The sequence below is a fragment of the Monodelphis domestica genome, chromosome 3 (genome assembly GCF_027887165.1).
Source record: "Monodelphis domestica isolate mMonDom1 chromosome 3, mMonDom1.pri, whole genome shotgun sequence".
Lineage (NCBI taxonomy): Eukaryota > Metazoa > Chordata > Mammalia > Didelphimorphia > Didelphidae > Monodelphis > Monodelphis domestica.
The window spans coordinates 144,791,540-144,808,437 of NC_077229.1; the positions used below are offsets into that span (position 1 = coordinate 144,791,540).

Consider the following 16,898-nt stretch of genomic DNA (forward strand, 5'->3'; position numbering starts at 1 on the left):
TTTCCCTCCTCATTTGAATTGATTTCCTTTGTACCTTCGAAATTTCCTTCTTGAATTCCCTTCTCCTTCTGAGCTAACTTCCCCTATGAAATTTTAATTCACTGTGTCTGTTCTATTCTCACTCAAACATGTATTGAGTATCCAATATATTCAATGCACTGAGAATACATGAAAAAAAATGAAATGTCCTCTTCCCTCAAATAGCTTATATTTTATTTTAAATAGAATAGCATTAATACTGATAAGTACAAGCAAAGTCATAAGCAACAAGGGGGATGAGGAGAGACCTCCTATTGGAGGGTGAATATTGAAGGGAAATAGGGAATATAAGAGGTAGAAGGATACATGGCAGATACTGGAGGCGAAAGATATTGTTGTTTGTCCTTTGTTTTTGAAGATGGAGTGATGTCTTGACTTGTGCTAGAGTTGGATTTAAGTGATATAGAGTTGCACAAAGTTGTCAGCCTTATTCTCTTGCCACCCATATCTCATCTGCAGCTCTAAGAAGCTGCAGCATGCAGAGACAGATATACAGAAATGGGGACTAACAAGAGGGCCAGTTTAACTGGAATATGAAATTATATGAAAGAGGCTAAAAAGCCAAGAAACATGGGTTGAAGTCAGATGATGAAGGACTTTAAATAAAAAACAAAGGACTCTGTATTTTAACCCGGATGTAATTGGGGACCACTGAAGCTTCTTGAGGAGGGAAATGATATAGGCAGAATTGTAGTATCAGCTAATCACTTTTATGACTAATTGGAAAAGGGAAAGACTGGAGACAAAAGTAAGAAACTATTGCAGTGATCTAGGTAAGAGTGATAAAAGGGGTGATGGTGGGAATAGATGCAAGAAACAGCAAGGAGGCATAATCGCCAAGACCTCTTATCTGATTTATACCTGAAGAAGAATGAAAACATGAGAGCAACTCCACAATTACTAACCTGGATGCCTTAAATGATGGTGCCCTTAGTAGAATAACAATAGAAATAAAATGGCAACAGAAAATATAGGCAGAAGGTAGAGTTTATAGATTAGGTAATAAATAGTAAGTTGTGTTTAGACACATTGAGCTGCCTATGGGACACCCAATTGGAAATATCCACTAAGTAGATAAGAAACTAGAGGTTAGTCAAAAGACTAAGACTTGATATAAAAATTTGAGAATCAACTACATAGATAAGAGATAAATCCAATGGCAGCAATAATGATACTTAAGATAGAGCAGAGCATGACCCTGGGGAAGTCACTTGACCCCCATTGCCTCTCCCTTACCGATCTTCTGCCTTGGAAGCAATACACAGTATTGATTCTAAGACAGAAGGTGAGGATTAAAAAAAAAAAAAGACAATACAGAGAACTCTGCTGATAAGCAGTCCTTCCAAATCTAATGTATATGTCAGACTCTGACCAACTTCCTATTCCTTTTCTATCACAATCTCTAGGAGAAAGTGTAGTTCCTTTTCTCCAAAGGTGACTATCATTTCAACCATAGCAACCAGTTCTTCCTTGTTAGTGAGAATTAGTTCAAGAATAAGATTTTCCTATGAAAGAAAAAAATCATCATTTATGCACATTACTAACTGCTTTTCTTTGTGTGTGTGTGTGTGTGTGTGTGTGTGTGAGAGAGAGAGAGAGAGAGAGAGAGAGAGAGAGAGAGAGAGAGAGAGAAAGAGAGAGAGAGAGCATACACTAGCTACCATATGTTTGGGTAACTTAAGCCCTAAACCTTTTCTGTATAATGCTTCAGGTTTGTGATGTTTCTTAAAACTCTAATTGACTTCTTCTTTCTGTCTAGGTTGTCTATAGTATATCCTGATGGCAAAATTACTTCTATTTTCCTCTCTCTTCCTCCATTGATCTTTACTAATACTCTCTCAACCATGTTTTTCCTGCACAGTTCCAGCATTTCTTCACCTGATTATACATTCTTTTTTTAAAAACCCTTACATTCCTTGGTCCCAAGGAAGAAGAATGGTATGACCTAGGCGATGGGGGTTAAGGGACTTTCCCAGGCTCACTCAACTAAGTAATTTCTGAAACTAGACTTGAATCCAGGACCTCCCTTCTCTAGATCTGGCTCCATATCCTCTGTGCTACTACTTTCTCCAATTATACACTTACAATAGAGAATAATACTTTATGCTTCTCTCCCTCTCCTGAACTAACTTTTACCTACCCTATTCCTTTGTAATAAGACATATCCATCCAGAGCCATATCATTTTATGGTTTTATTTCACTAAAATCTCAGAGAAGATATTTCTGACATCAGTAGTGCTTCCTTGTGTTTGTCCCTCTTGTTGGCCAAGGCTAATTACTGACAGAGGTAGGATTAAAATGCAGGTGCTCCAATGTCTATTCTAATATTCCTTTGAACTATAATAGTTGTCAGGTATAAAACTGCCCTAATACCTCAGTGGGTCCATTCTTATAGGTATAACTATCTTAACCATCTAGAAGTTTCAATATTCTTACCAATCAGCAGACCGTTTAATTTGATGTAGACCCTAATGTCACCTTGTTACCCTATTTTGCCTTTCAACTTTTAAGGGCATCCTAGGCTTCTAAGGTACATGTTCTGCTTTGTCTTTTAGTATGCCTTAGACTATACTGCAGAGTCTGGTTATGAGAATTTTGACTGCATAGTATTTTGCCAGTGACCTTGATTTTCTCTAGATATACCAGCAGTCCATTCCTAGGCTGCTGCTACAAAAATGACCCATCATCTCTTGCATACCATCTAGCAGAGAGGAATGACTGTCTCAAGAATGTTTTGATTATTCTTACGATCTCTGGGTTGGAAAGCATTTTATCTCTTGCTTCTTGCTACATTGCTGTATTCTTGAATTTAGATGCATGATTGGAATCTAGATTAGAACTGTGAAAGAGATTAAGAAGAACTGGACTCAAAAAATTAGTGATGACTAATGATTTGCGTAACAGATTAGCAACTAGCATAATTACTTATTCCCTCATGGAAAGAGCCTTCCAAAAGAAAAGAGAAGTTGGTTAGGTGCTTCTAGGTCTGAGTTTATTGCTGATGTCTGACATTCTTGAAAGATAATTGAATACAGTGTACAGGTCTTAATGTTCCTTGTATTTCACTAGATCCTCTCTGTTGAAAAGATTAGGTCATCTTACTCATATCTAGGTTGACGAGCTTCGTGTAAAAAGCAGATACAAACCTTCCAATTGATTCTGGATCATATATCCTTAGAGGAAAAGAACGATTATCTGGCAGTTTTGTGAGGCCCAAACTGTACTGACAAAGGGATTAGAGAGGAGAGATTCAAGTCTAAAAGTTGAAAGGCAGTGTAGAAGTAGGTGTGCAACTAGGGAATGGATACAAATGGCAGATGTATTTGAGAACTGGTATCCTATGAAAAAAACATTGAATTAATAAAATGCAGCATTCCTAGTTCCCAAGAGCCTGGTAATCTCTTTGTGAGTCTTACTAGAAACCATTGATTACTGAAAGGAGTTGTGAAGCAATGCAATTAAGTGAGCAAAGAATTACATGTCAAATGTTACTGTCTTTATTTGCTTATGTCAAGTGGAGTCAGAGACCTTCTGGTGATCAACAAAGCAAGTGCAAAGTAGTTGATTAATTTCCTTTAACTTTTTTTGTCAAAATTTGTAGGCAGAGAATCCAATTTTCAGTTTAATTTCTTTCCTTGACTTTTATGTTCCATTGTCCTCCTTCTAACTTCCTATTATTGTTAGATTATTCAGTGGCATCACCTTGCCTGAATGTGAGGTTAATAATAATCATCTCCAGCTGTCTCCCATATTGCCTTTGTTTAAGTAGCTTGATAGAGTCTGTAAAAGAATGGCCAGTTGCAGTGTTGAATGTATATTTAGCCTAAATAAACTCTGTTTGTGGAAACATACATGATTCTATTGTGATTCAATAATCAATTAGGATTCCAGAGGACCAATGGTGAAGAATGTTACCAACTTCTTGACAGCAAAGTGACAGACAAATATTCATAGTGAGACACACATTTTAGTACATAGACATTGTGGAGAATTTGTTTTCCTTGACTATATTTATTTTTACAAGGGTTTTTCTTTTTCTGTTTTTTTTTTTAATTGGAGGAACAATTTAGAGGGAGAAAATAAATGTTCCTCTCAGCAGGTAGACTTGGAAGATGAGGGCAGAATATTGCATACATTATAATAAAGATTTTCTATAGCATTTTTGTGTTATTTTTAAAAATAATTTTAAACATTATTTTATTTGGTCATTTCCAAACATTATTCACTGGAAACAAAGATCTTTTTCTTTTCCTCCCCACCCCACCCCTTCCACCACCTTTCCCTCTCCCTTAGCCGACTCATGATTCCACTGGTTAACACATTTGTTCTTGACTGGAACCCATTTCCCTGTTGTTGTTATTTGCATTAGAGTGTTCATTTAGAGTCTCTCCTCAGTCATATCGCCTCCACCCCTGTAGTCAAGCAGTTGCTTTTCATCGGCGTTTTTACTCCTACAGTTTATACTCTGCTTGTAGATAGTATTATTTTAGATCCGTGCAGATTGTTCAGGGACATTACACCGCCACTAATGGAGAAGTCCATTACCTTCGATTGTACTACAGTGTATCAGTCTCTGTGTACAATGTTTTCCTGGTTCTGCTCCTTTCACCCTGCATCACTTCCTGGAGGTTGTTCCAGTCTCCATGGAATTCCTCTACTTTATTATTCCTTTTAGCACAATAGTATTCCATCACCAACATATAGCACAATTTGTTCAGCCATTCCCCAATCGATGGGCATCCCCTCGTTTTCCAATTTTTAGCCACCACAAAGAGTGCAGCTATGAATATTCTTGTACAACTCTTTTTCCTTATTATCTCTTTGGGGTACAAAAACAGCAGTGCTATAGCTGGATCAAAGGGCAGACAGTCTTTTATCACCCTTTGGGCATAGTTCCAAATTGCCCTCCAGAATGGCTGGATCAATTCACAACTCCACCAGCAATGAATTAGTGTCCCCACTTTGCCACATCCCCTCCAGCATTCATTACTTTCCATAGCTGTCATGTTAGCCAATCTGCTAGGTGTGAGGTGATACCTCAGAGTTGTTTTGATTTGCATCTCTCTGATTATAAGAGATGTAGAGCACTTTTTCATGTGCTTATTAATAGTTTTGATTTCTTTGGCTGAGAACTGCCTGTTCATGTCCCTTTCCCATTTATCAAATGGAGAATGGCTTGATTTTTTGTACAATTGATTTAGTTCTTTGTAAATTTGAGTAACTAAACCTTTGTCAGAGGTTTTTATGAAGATTGTTTCCCAATTTGTTGCTACCCTTCTGATTTTGGTTACATTGGTTTTGTTTGTACAAAAACTTTTTAATTGGATGTATTCCAGATGATTTATTTTGCATTTTGTAACTCTTTCTAATTCTTGCTTGGTTTTGAAGTATTTCCCTTCCCAAAGGTCTGACATGTATACTATTCTGTGTTCGCCTAATTTTCTTATAGTTTCCTTCTTTATGTTCAAGTCATTCACCCATTTTGAATTTATCTTGGTGTAGGGTGTGAGGTGTTGATCTAAGCCTAATCTTTCCCACACTGTCCTCCAATTTTCCCAGCAGTTTTTATGAAATAGTGGATTTTTGTCCCAAAAGCTGGGATCTTTGGGTTTGTCATATACTGTCTTGCTGAGGTTGCTTGCCCCCAGTCTATTCCACTGATCCTCCTTTCTGTCTCTTAGCCAGTACCAAATTGTTTTGATGACCGCTGCTTTGTAATATAGTCTGAGATCTGGGACTGCAAGACCCCCTTCCTTTGTATTTTTTTTTCATTATTTCCCTGGATATCCTTGATCTTTTGTTCTTCCAAATGAACTTTGTTATGGTTTTTTCTAAATCAGTAAAAAATTTTTTTGGAAGTTCCATTGGTATGGCACTAAATAGATAGATGAGTTTGGGTAGGATGGTCATTTTTATTATATTGGCTCGTCCTACCCATGAGCAGTTAATGTTCTTCCAATTGTTCAAGTCTAGTTTTAGTTGTGTGGAAAGTGTTTTGTACTTGTGTTCATATAGTTCCTGTGTTTGTCTCAGGAGATAAATTCCTAAGTATTTTATTTTGTCTAAGATAATTTTGAATGGGATTTCTCTTTCTAGTTCTTACTGCTGAGCTGTGTTGGAATTATAGAGAAATGCTGATGACTTATGTGGATTTATTTTGTATCCTGCAACTTTGCTAAAGTTGTTGATTATTTCGATTAGCTTTTTGGTTAAATCTCTAGGATTCTTTAAGTAGACCATCATGTCATCTGCAAAGAGCGATAATTTGGTCTCCTCCTTGCCTATTTTAATGCCTTCAATTTCTTTTTCTTCTCTAATTGCTACTGCTAGTGTTTCTAATACAATGTTAAATAATAGAGGTGATAATGGGCATCCTTGTTTCACTCCTGATCTTAATGGGGATGGATTTAGTTTATCCCCATTGCAGATGATATTAGTTGATGATTTTAGATATATACTGTTTATTATTTTTAGGAACAACCCTTCTATTCCTATGCTTTCTAGTGTTTTTAGTAGGAATGGGCGTTGTATTTTATCAAAGGCTTTTTCTGCATCTATTGAGATAAGCATGTGGTTCTTGATGGTTTGCTTGTTGATGTGGTCAATTATGTGCATGGTTTTCCTAATATTGAACCAGCCCTGCATCCCTGATATAAATCCTACTTGATCATGGTGGATGACCCTTCTGATCACTTGCTGGAGTCTTTTTGCTAGTATCCTATTTAAGATTTTTGCATCTATATTCATTAGGGAGATTGGTCTATAATTTTCTTTCTCTGTTTTTGGCCTGCCTGGCTTTGGAATTAGTACCATGTTTGTGTCATAAAAGGAGTTTGGTAGAACTCCCTATTTGCTTATTATGTCAAATAGTTTGTATAGTATTGGAGTTAGCTGTTCTTTGAATGTTTGATAGAATTCACTGGTGAACTAAAACTAGACTTGAACAATTGGAAGAACATTAACTGCTCATGGGTAGGACGAGCCAATATAATAAAAATGACCATCCTACCCAAACTCATCTATCTATTTAGTGCCATACCAATGGAACTTCCAAAAATTTTTTTTACTGATTTAGAAAAAACCATAACAAAGTTCATTTGGAAGAACAAAAGATCAAGGATATCCAGGGAAATAATGAAAAAAAAATACAAAGGAAGGGGGTCTTGCAGTCCCAGATCTCAGACTATATTACAAAGCAGCGGTCATCAAAACAATTTGGTACTGGCTAAGAGACAGAAAGGAGGATCAGTGGAATAGACTGGGGGCAAGCAACCTCAGCAAGACAGTATATGACAAACCCAAAGATCCCAGCTTTTGGGACAAAAATCCACTATTTCATAAAAACTGCTGGGAAAATTGGAGGACAGTGTGGGAAAGATTAGGCTTAGATCAACACCTCACACCCTACACCAAGATAAATTCAAAATGGGTGAATGACTTGAACATAAAGAAGGAAACTATAAGAAAATTAGGCGAACACAGAATAGTATACATGTCAGACCTTTGGGAAGGGAAATACTTCAAAACCAAGCAAGAATTAGAAAGAGTTACAAAATGCAAAATAAATCATCTGGAATACATCCAATTAAAAAGTTTTTGTACAAACAAAACCAATGTAACCAAAATCAGAAGGGTAGCAACAAATTGGGAAACAATCTTCATAAAAACCTCTGACAAAGGTTTAGTTACTCAAATTTACAAAGAACTAAATCAATTGTACAAAAAATCAAGCCATTCTCCATTTGATAAATGGGAAAGGGACATGAACAGGCAGTTCTCAGCCAAAGAAATCAAAACTATTAATAAGCACATGAAAAAGTGCTCTACATCTCTTATAATCAGAGAGATGCAAATCAAAACAACTCTGAGGTATCACCTCACACCTAGCAGATTGGCTAACATGACAGCTATGGAAAGTAATGAATGCTGGAGGGGATGTGGCAAAGCGGGGACATTAATTCATTGCTGGTGGAGTTGTGAATTGATCCAACCATTCTGGAGGGCAATTTGGAACTATGTCCAAAGGGCGATAAAAGACTGTCTGCCCTTTGATCCAGCCATAGCACTGCTGGGCTTGTACCCCAAAGAGATAATGGACAAAAAGACTTGTACAAAAATATTCATAGCTGCACTCTTTGTGGTGGCCAAAAATTGGAAAATGAGGGGAAAATTGGGGAATGGCTGAACAAATTGTGGTATATGTTGGTGATGGAGTACTATTGTGCTAAAAGGAATAATAAAGTGGAGGAATTCCATGGAGACTGGAACAACCTCCAGGAAGTGATGCAGAGCGAAAGGAGCAGAACCAGGAAAACATTATACACAGAGACTGATACATTGTGGTACAATCGAAGGTGATGGACTTCTCCATTAGTATCAATGCAATTTCCCTGAATAATCTGCAGGGATCTAAAAAAAAATACTACCCACAAGCAGAGGATAAACTGTGGGAGTAAAAACACCACTGAAAAGCAAATGCTTGACTACAGGGTAGGAGGAGATAAGACTGAGGAGAGACTCTAAATGAACACTATAATGCAAACTCCAACAACAGGGAAATGGGTTCGAGTCAAGAACACATGTGATAACCAGTGGAATCATGCGTCGGCTATGGGAGAGGGAAAGGCGGGGGGGGAAGGGGGGAAAGGGCAGGGGAGGAAAAGAAAATGATCTTTGTTTCCAGTGAATAATGTATGAAAACGACCAAATAAAATAATATTTAAAAAAAAAAAAAGAATTCACTGGTGAATCCATCAGGCCCTGGGGATTTTTTCTTAGGAAGTTCTTTGATGGCCTGTTGGATTTCTTTTTCTGATATGGGATTATTTAAGAAATATATTTCTTCTTCTTTTAGTCTAGGCAATTTATATTTTTGTAAATATTCATCCATATCACCTAGGTTGGTATATTTATTGCCATATAGTTGGGCAAAGTAGTTTTTAATGATTGCCTTAATTTCTTCTTCATTTGAGGTGAGGTCTCCCTTTTCATCCTTGATGCTGTTAATTTGCCTTTCTTCTTTCCTTTTTTTAATTAGATTGACCAGTACTTTGTCTATTTTGTCTGTTTGTTCAAAGTACTAGCTTCTAGTCTTGTTTATTAGCTCAATAGTTCTGTCACTTTTGATTTTATTAATTTCTCCCTTAATTTTTAGGATCTCTAGTTTGGTTATCTTCTGGGGGGTTTTAATTTGTTTGTTCTCAAGTATTTTGATTTGCATTTCCAGTTCCTTGATCTCTGTCCTCCCTAATTTTTTAATATATGCACTCAGGGATATGAATTTTCCTCTTAAGTACTGCCTTGGCTGCATCCCATAAGGTTTGAAAGGATTTCTCGCCGTTGTCATTTTCCTCAACAAAATTATTAATTGTTTCTATGATTTCGTCTCTAACCAATTTTGGAGTATCATATTATTTAATTTCCAATTAATTTTTGATTTGGCTCTACATGTACCCTTACCGATCAATATTTTTATTGCCTTGTGATCTGAAAAGGCTGCATTTATTATTTCTGCTTTTCTGCATTTGAGTGCCATGTTTCTATGACCTAGTGTATGATCTATTTTTGTGAATGTGCCATGTGGTGCCAAAAATAAGGTGTATTACTCTTTGTCCCTATTTATTTTTCTCCATATGTCTATTAACTCTATTTTTTCCAAGATTTCATTCACCTCTTTTACCTCTTTCTTGTTTATTTTTTGGTTTGATTTATCTAAATTTGATAGTGGTTGGTTCAAGTCTCCCACTAATATGGTTTTACTGTCTATTTCCTCCTTCAATTCTCCTAGTTTCTCTATTAAAAATTTGGATGCTATACCATTTGGTGCATAAATGTTGATTATTGATATTTCCTCATTGTATATACTTTCTTTTAACAGGATATATTTACCTTCCCTATCCCTTTTGATCAGGTCTATTTTTGCTTTGGCTTTGTCAGATATCATGATTGCAACTCCTGCCTTCTTTCTATCAGTTGAGGCCCCAAAGGTCTTACTCCAACCTTTAATTCTAACCTTGTGAGTGTCAACCCACCTCATATGTGTTTCTTGAAGACAACAAATGGTAGGGTTTTGGTTTCTAATCCAATCTGTTATTTGTCTACATTTTATGGGTGAGTTCATCCCATTCACATTCAAAGGTTTGATTGTCATTTGTGGATTCACTGGCATTTTGATATCTTCCCCTAGTTCTGACCTTTCTTCTTTAGCTATCTCCTTTTGAACCAGTGATTTACTTTAGGTCAGTCCCCCTAGTCCCCTCCCTTGATATGCTTCCCTTTCTAGCCCCTCCATTTTTATGCTCCCTTCCCCTCCCCCTTCTCCTTCCCTCCCTTTTTATACTCCCTCCCCCCTCCCCCTCCTTAATTTTCCTTTCTTTCTTGCCCTAATGGATAAGATAGAATTCAGGATCCCACTGGATCTAGATGTTCTTCCCTCTCAGATTTGATTTCACTGAGAGTAAGGTTTAAGTAATTCCACTTCACGCTCTTTCTCTCCATCTCATATGAGAGTTCTTCCCCTCCCCTTCCCATGTGTATCTTTATATGGGAAAGATTATTCTATTAAGTCCCGCCTATTTCTTGAAGTAAAACTTAGAGTTATCGACGGTTCCCCTCCTCCCTTTTCCTTTCTTTGCCCCCACTTTCCCCAAATCTTCTTAATGCCCCAATCTTTCCCTATGCATATTTCTTCTAACTACTCTTATGATGCATACATTTTTTGAGAGTTACACAAAACATTTTCCCCACATATTAATATATATAATTTGATGTAAATGTAGTCCTTATAGAAGAGAATTTGACTTAAAGAAAAAGATAAGGTTTATCTCCTTTTCCCTTTCTTTCATATTTACCTTTTCATGTTTCTCTTGCTTTCTGTGCTTGGATATCAAATTTTCCACTAAGTACTGGTCTTTTCTTAGCAAATGCTTGGAAATCTTCTATTTTGTTGAATGCCCATACTTTCCCCTGGAAGTATATAGTCAGTTTTGCTGGGTAGTTGATTCTTGGTTGGAGACCCAGCTCTCTTGCCTTTCTAAATATCGTGTTCCATGCTTTGCGGTCTCTTAGTGTGTTAGCCACCAAGTATTGTGTGATCCTTATGGGAGCCCCCCTATATCTGAAGCTCCTCTTCTTGGCTTCTTGTTGGATTTTCTCCTTTTCTTGGAAGCTCTTGCATTTGGCGATTACATTCCTGGGGGTTGTCTTTTGGGGATTTAGTATAGAGGGTGTTCTATGAACCCTTTCTATTTCTATTTTGCCCCCTTGCTCCAGAATGTGGGGGCAATTTTCTTTTATAATCTCCTGTAGAATAACATCAAGTTCATTGTTTATCTCTGGTTTTTCTGGGAGACCGATAATTCGGAGGTTGTCTCTTCTTCCTCTGTTTTCCAAGTCTGTGACCTTTTCAGTGAGATATTTTATGTTTTCTTCTAATTCCTTAATTTTTTGGCTTTGCTTTATTGATTCTTGCTGTTTTATGATCTCACTTTCTTTGAGTTGCTTGATTCTGGTCGTTAGGGACTGGTTTTGCTTTTCAGCTTTGTCTGCCCTTCTATTGGATGTTTCCAGCTCTTTTTCCAATTGAGTAGTCTTATCTGTCAGTCTGCTGATCTCTTTCTCCCATTTTTCTTTCCAGGTTTCCATCTTTTGGGTAAGTTCCAGTTTGAGATCTTCCAGAGCTTGTTGATAGTTTCCATTTTGGGAGGCATGTTCTGATTTTTTTTGGATTTCATCCTCATTCTCTTCTTTTCCTTGGGTACTTCCACCATAAAAGTTTTTAATAGTCTCCTTTTTCCATTACTTCCTGGAGGCCTGATTTTGGGCCATGTGAGCCATCCCATTGGTGGTTTTATTCCCCTTTCCTTTTTGGTCTGGGGTCTGGGTGATATGGGTGGGTTTTCTGTGAATTTAGGTTGCCTCAGACTAGTTCTTCCCAGCCTCCGAGGTTTCTTAGAGAGCTGGGCCCCTGATCACAGCCAAACTGCCCAGGTGTTCAGCTCCACCCAGGTAATCAGCACGTGGTCCGCCCCTGGTGTTTAGCTCCCCGCAGATGCTCCACACAACCACCCCAAGTATGGCTCCCTGGGCCCCCTGTGCTCAGGGCAGGATTCTCCCATGAAAACGCCCTGAGACGTTTTTTCCTGGCAGTCCCCAGATCCCAAGGACCCTGGGGTGCCCCCCCAGACAGAGACATTCCCCACTCACTCGGTGTCCCAGTGAGCTCTCCGGTAGCTCACTCTGTTTTGGTGGGGGACAGGGGGAAGGGCGGCTCTGTTCACGTGCAAGCTTTCCCTCCTTCTTATTATAGTGTGGAAATGTTCAAACCTCATGTACCTTTGCCTCTGTGGGGTACTGGGGAGTACTGCGGAGTCCTTCTGTTCCTCCAAAGGTGATTTTTATGCTCCTTTGATATAGTCTATTTCGTTTGGTGCCGGGGAGAGGAAGCGTGTGGCATCTAGATTGCAGCCATGATTACCCGCATTTTTGTTTTAACTATAGTATTTTTCTACTTTTAAGACAATTTTTCTCTTTATTTGATCTTTCTAGGGTATGGGTCTAGTAGTGGTATTACTAAGTCCAAAGGTTTCTATGTACAGATCAATACAGAGCTCTAAGAGCAGTATGATGTGACTCTTTTCCCTCAGACCTGACAATATTTGTCATTTTTTGTCAATTTTGACAATCTAATGAGTATGCAGTACATACTAAGAAAATCTTTGATTCATACTTCACTGATTCTTAGTGATTTGAAGCATTTTTCATATGCCTATAGATAGTGTGGGTTTCTTCCCATAAGAATTGCCTATTCTGATCTTTTGATTATTTACTAATTGAGGAATGGCTTTCATTCTAATAAAGTGAAATCAGTTCTTTACATATTTTGGAAATAAAACCTTTATCAAACAGACTCCTTGCAAATTTTTTTTCTACCCAGTTAAGTCTTGCCATTGAATATCAACTGCACTGAATTTGTTTGTGCTAAAACTTTTTAATTTCATGAAATCAAAATTTTCTCTTTTAACTTCTATGATTCTCTCTATCCTTTGATCATGGGCCTTTTTCCTATCTAACAATCTGTTGGGTGGTTTCTTTCTTGTTTCCCTAATTTATTTGTGATTTGAGCTTTTATATCTAAATAATATAACCATTTGGACCTCATGTATATGGTATAAAGTGTTCGTCTTTGCCCAGTTTCTACCAATTTTTATCTAATAACGAATTTATCCCTCAAGTCTTTGGCATCTTTGGGTTTACTAAATCTTAGGCTGCTGCATTTATTTGCTTCTGTATGTTGTGTACCTAATTTATTTCACTGAACAACCTCTTTTTTTAACCAATATCAAACTTCACTAGTGATTATTGGTTTGGTAGTGTAGTTGGAAACCTAGTACTAGTATTCTTGTGTTTCTTCTTTAAAAATCAAACAAACAACCCTTCTTTATGCTATGTATCATTTATAAGGCAGAAAAACAAAATGGCTAAACAATTAGTTTTAATTGATTTGCCCAGGGTCACAAAGCCAAGAAGTGTTTGAGATCAAATTTGGACCCAGATACTCTCAATTCTATCCACTGTGCACTATCCATTGTGCAACCCAGGTGCCTTATCACTTGCTTTTTCAAAAAAGGTCTCCTCAAAAATATTGCCTGGAAAATTATTCCTACCTTCCTTTGACATCTCTTATAAAATGAGAGTTCTTTTTTTTTTTTTCACTTAGAGAAATGTCTCTAATAATCTGAGTACAAAACTGTTGGTAAGAAAGCAGGTAAGATGAAAAACTTACTTCAATTATGCTTTTGTTTTTTCATCTTTCAAATGAGATTAACTCATGATTTTATATTCCCTGTGGCCACTAATCCTGTTGTGTGCCAATAATTTTATTTCAGTGGTATATTTGTTGATTTTTTATAACAGTTTCAGTCCTTCTATTCAAGATCAGACTACTTTGGCTCCTGTTATCCTCCTTGCAGCAGATTGTTCATAGCCATTTCTCCCAAGCCTATGAATCCTTTGCCTCTGTACTAAGGGTTTCAGGTGCACTGCTTCTCATCTTCTTTTAATCATATGATTTTTTTTGGACTGGTAAAGGACATAGAGAGCCAGCCTCAGAGTCAGAAAGATCTAGGTTCAAGTCTCTCCCTGTCCCACCTCTACAATACATAGGCAATGTGAATCTGGGCAAATTACTTAATCTTCTTAAATCTAGCGTCCAACTCATACTATTACTGCCTAATCTATTCTTGCCCAGCCTATTACTGGGCAAGTCACTTAATATCCTATGCATCACTCCCTCAGGTGTAAAATGAGAGGATTCAGTGAGTGATACTGACTATACTGCATCCTAAAACTTCCTTTAGTAGAAACTTCAGAAGCTCTACAAAAAAAGTTAGTTTCTGACCTTAAAAATTCTGTTCATAAACATTCTGTTGACTAAATTTACTTTAATAATTCAAGGACACTAACAGTCTAGTGGAGAAACAGGATGCACCCAGATCTGATGTGAAGACTTGCAACAAATGCATTGCATTGAGTATTAGCAATGTATGAACCACATCCTTTGCAGCAATTATGGATTACTTGGCCAAGGAAATGATTCAGAACGTATTCATTGTTGGCCTTTCTTCCATATCCTTTTCCTCTTCATCTTCCAGATCTCCCAGACATCCAGATGATGACTTCAATAAATTGTTTTCTGTTTCCACCTATGCTTTTCTAGAGCCATGTCTCTTTTTGAGGTTTTGCCTTCAGAACACCTGGTTGTCTCCGTCGAGATTATTTCTAGTTTTCCAAAACAGTTTTGTATCTGTCATATCACATCCTCATAACTGTGAGCTCTCTAGTTAAGTTTACAAGTGAAGAATTAATAGGGAATACAGAGTGCTCAGTAGCCTAGGACCAGGATTCCAAGAGAAATTCAATATAGCAAATATTACATTAAGCACAGACTTTATGGAAGGTACTGTGATAAGGGCTGGAAATACAAAGATGAAAAGTAACATTGCTTGTCCTCAAGGAACTTACAGTCTACTGGAGCAATACAATCAATACACAAACAATGCAAGGTGATTTTAGGAGGGAAAGATTATTAATTACAGGATCTTAAAAGTTTAGATATGTTTTTTTCATGTTCCTAATCTGAGTATCCTTGTCCCCACAGTCAGAAAATCTCAGCATCCTACTGCCCTTCTGAGAATTAGCCCTGATAATCTCTTCTATGAAGATATAAACCCCATCAGGGCTTCTCTCTGCAACTCTCTCAGCAAAAGTTATTCTTTGCTAAGACATGGGCTTCAAAAGTTCACAGGTGAATGGAAAAGCTGCTTCAATTTAAAAGTCAGTATTCATTGAGTTATCTCTTCATTATAGAAAATGTATATTTCTATAAGATGATAAATTTCAGAGTAGATGCCAGCCTGAATAGGTGGAGGGAATTTCCTTATCCAGATACCAGTGAATTCAAGATCTAGTCCTTTCCCTATTTACTTATTTATGTGTGTGGAAGGTAAGCTCTTTGGAATTAAAGATGGCAATTTTTTTCCTTGCATCCCCAGTGCTCAGCATATTCCCTCACACATAATAGACATTTCATAAGTTTTGTGGCTGAATTCAAAGTCCCATACTAAAGAGAGGGAAAGAGACCTGTCTTGGGCTACCAAAGGTTAAAAAGCCTTGGAGCATCTGAGACCTTCACCACAGAAAACCACTTCCTACTCCTTTATCCTCATCCTTGTCAGTCCCATCCCCCCAATATCCCTATCTCTCTTTTATCTAGTGGTTCCATTATGCCCTTTGGAAAACTCTTCTTAAATCAATATGATGAGTCAGGTTAATTAAAAAAGAAACAACAAATGGAAAGACCTCCATAAAATTATGAAGAGTGAGACAAGCAGAACCAAGAAGACATTGTATATAGCAATGGAAATATTATTTGAAGAATGACTTGTGTATGTCTACTTTTAGAGACAAGACATACTTATATGTAAATATGTATCTTTTTGTCAAAGACATAGCTTATATGTGTGTGTGTGTGTGTGTGTGTATGTCAAATGGTGCCTTCTCTAGTGAAGGGAAAAGAGAGAGGGAAACCTTGAAATATTAATGTAATAGATAAATAAATTTAACTTAAAATAGAACTATGTAATACTCCCATTTATTTTGCATATATTTGATATCTGAAAGTCAGGTGACAGAGAGGATGATGAAGCCAGATCTGGGTTAAAATCCTGCCTCTGACACATTCTGATTTGTATGACCCCACATGGAAAGTAATTTAACATCTCGATGGGCAAGACAACTCTATGAGTATAAGATTCAGAGAAGGTATTGATCAGTGTATTAATGGGAGGAATTCCTTCACCTAGATGCCCCTTATATCAATGAAATGCTCCCTATATCACAAACAAGTATCTGAGCATTTATTGTCTTCATTTGTGTCAGGCTCTGGACTCATAACTTGGGGTAGGGATGTCTTTCCAAAACATGAAGAAAGACATTTTAGGCTCAGGGGACAAACTTTTCCAAGACACAGAAAAATAAAAAAGAAGTGTTATCTTGGAAGAGAAGAATACAATTGAAGAGGAACCTGAGAATGGTTAAACTGACATGAATCCAGTATGAGAGAGTGGGGATGTGTCTTAGAGACAGCTGGTGGCACAATGGATAGAATTCTGGACCTGGAGTAAAGAAGTTCTGAGTTCAAATAAGGCTTCTGACCTTTATTAGCTGTGTGATCCTGACAGGTCACTTATCTTTCTTTCTCAGTTTCCTCCATTATAAAATGGGGAGAATAATCGTGTTTACCTTATAAGGCTATTGTGAGGATCAAAGGAGATAATATGTGTAAAAGCACTTGGCACGC

General features: G+C 37.3%; 1 protein-coding gene across 2 annotated transcripts in view; it reads left to right on the forward strand.

Moving 5' to 3' along the window:
• Window positions 1-16,898, forward strand: part of SAMD12 (sterile alpha motif domain containing 12) — a 558,691-nt gene that overhangs the window by 211,782 nt on the left and 330,011 nt on the right. The gene's annotated exons all lie outside the window — the stretch shown is intronic.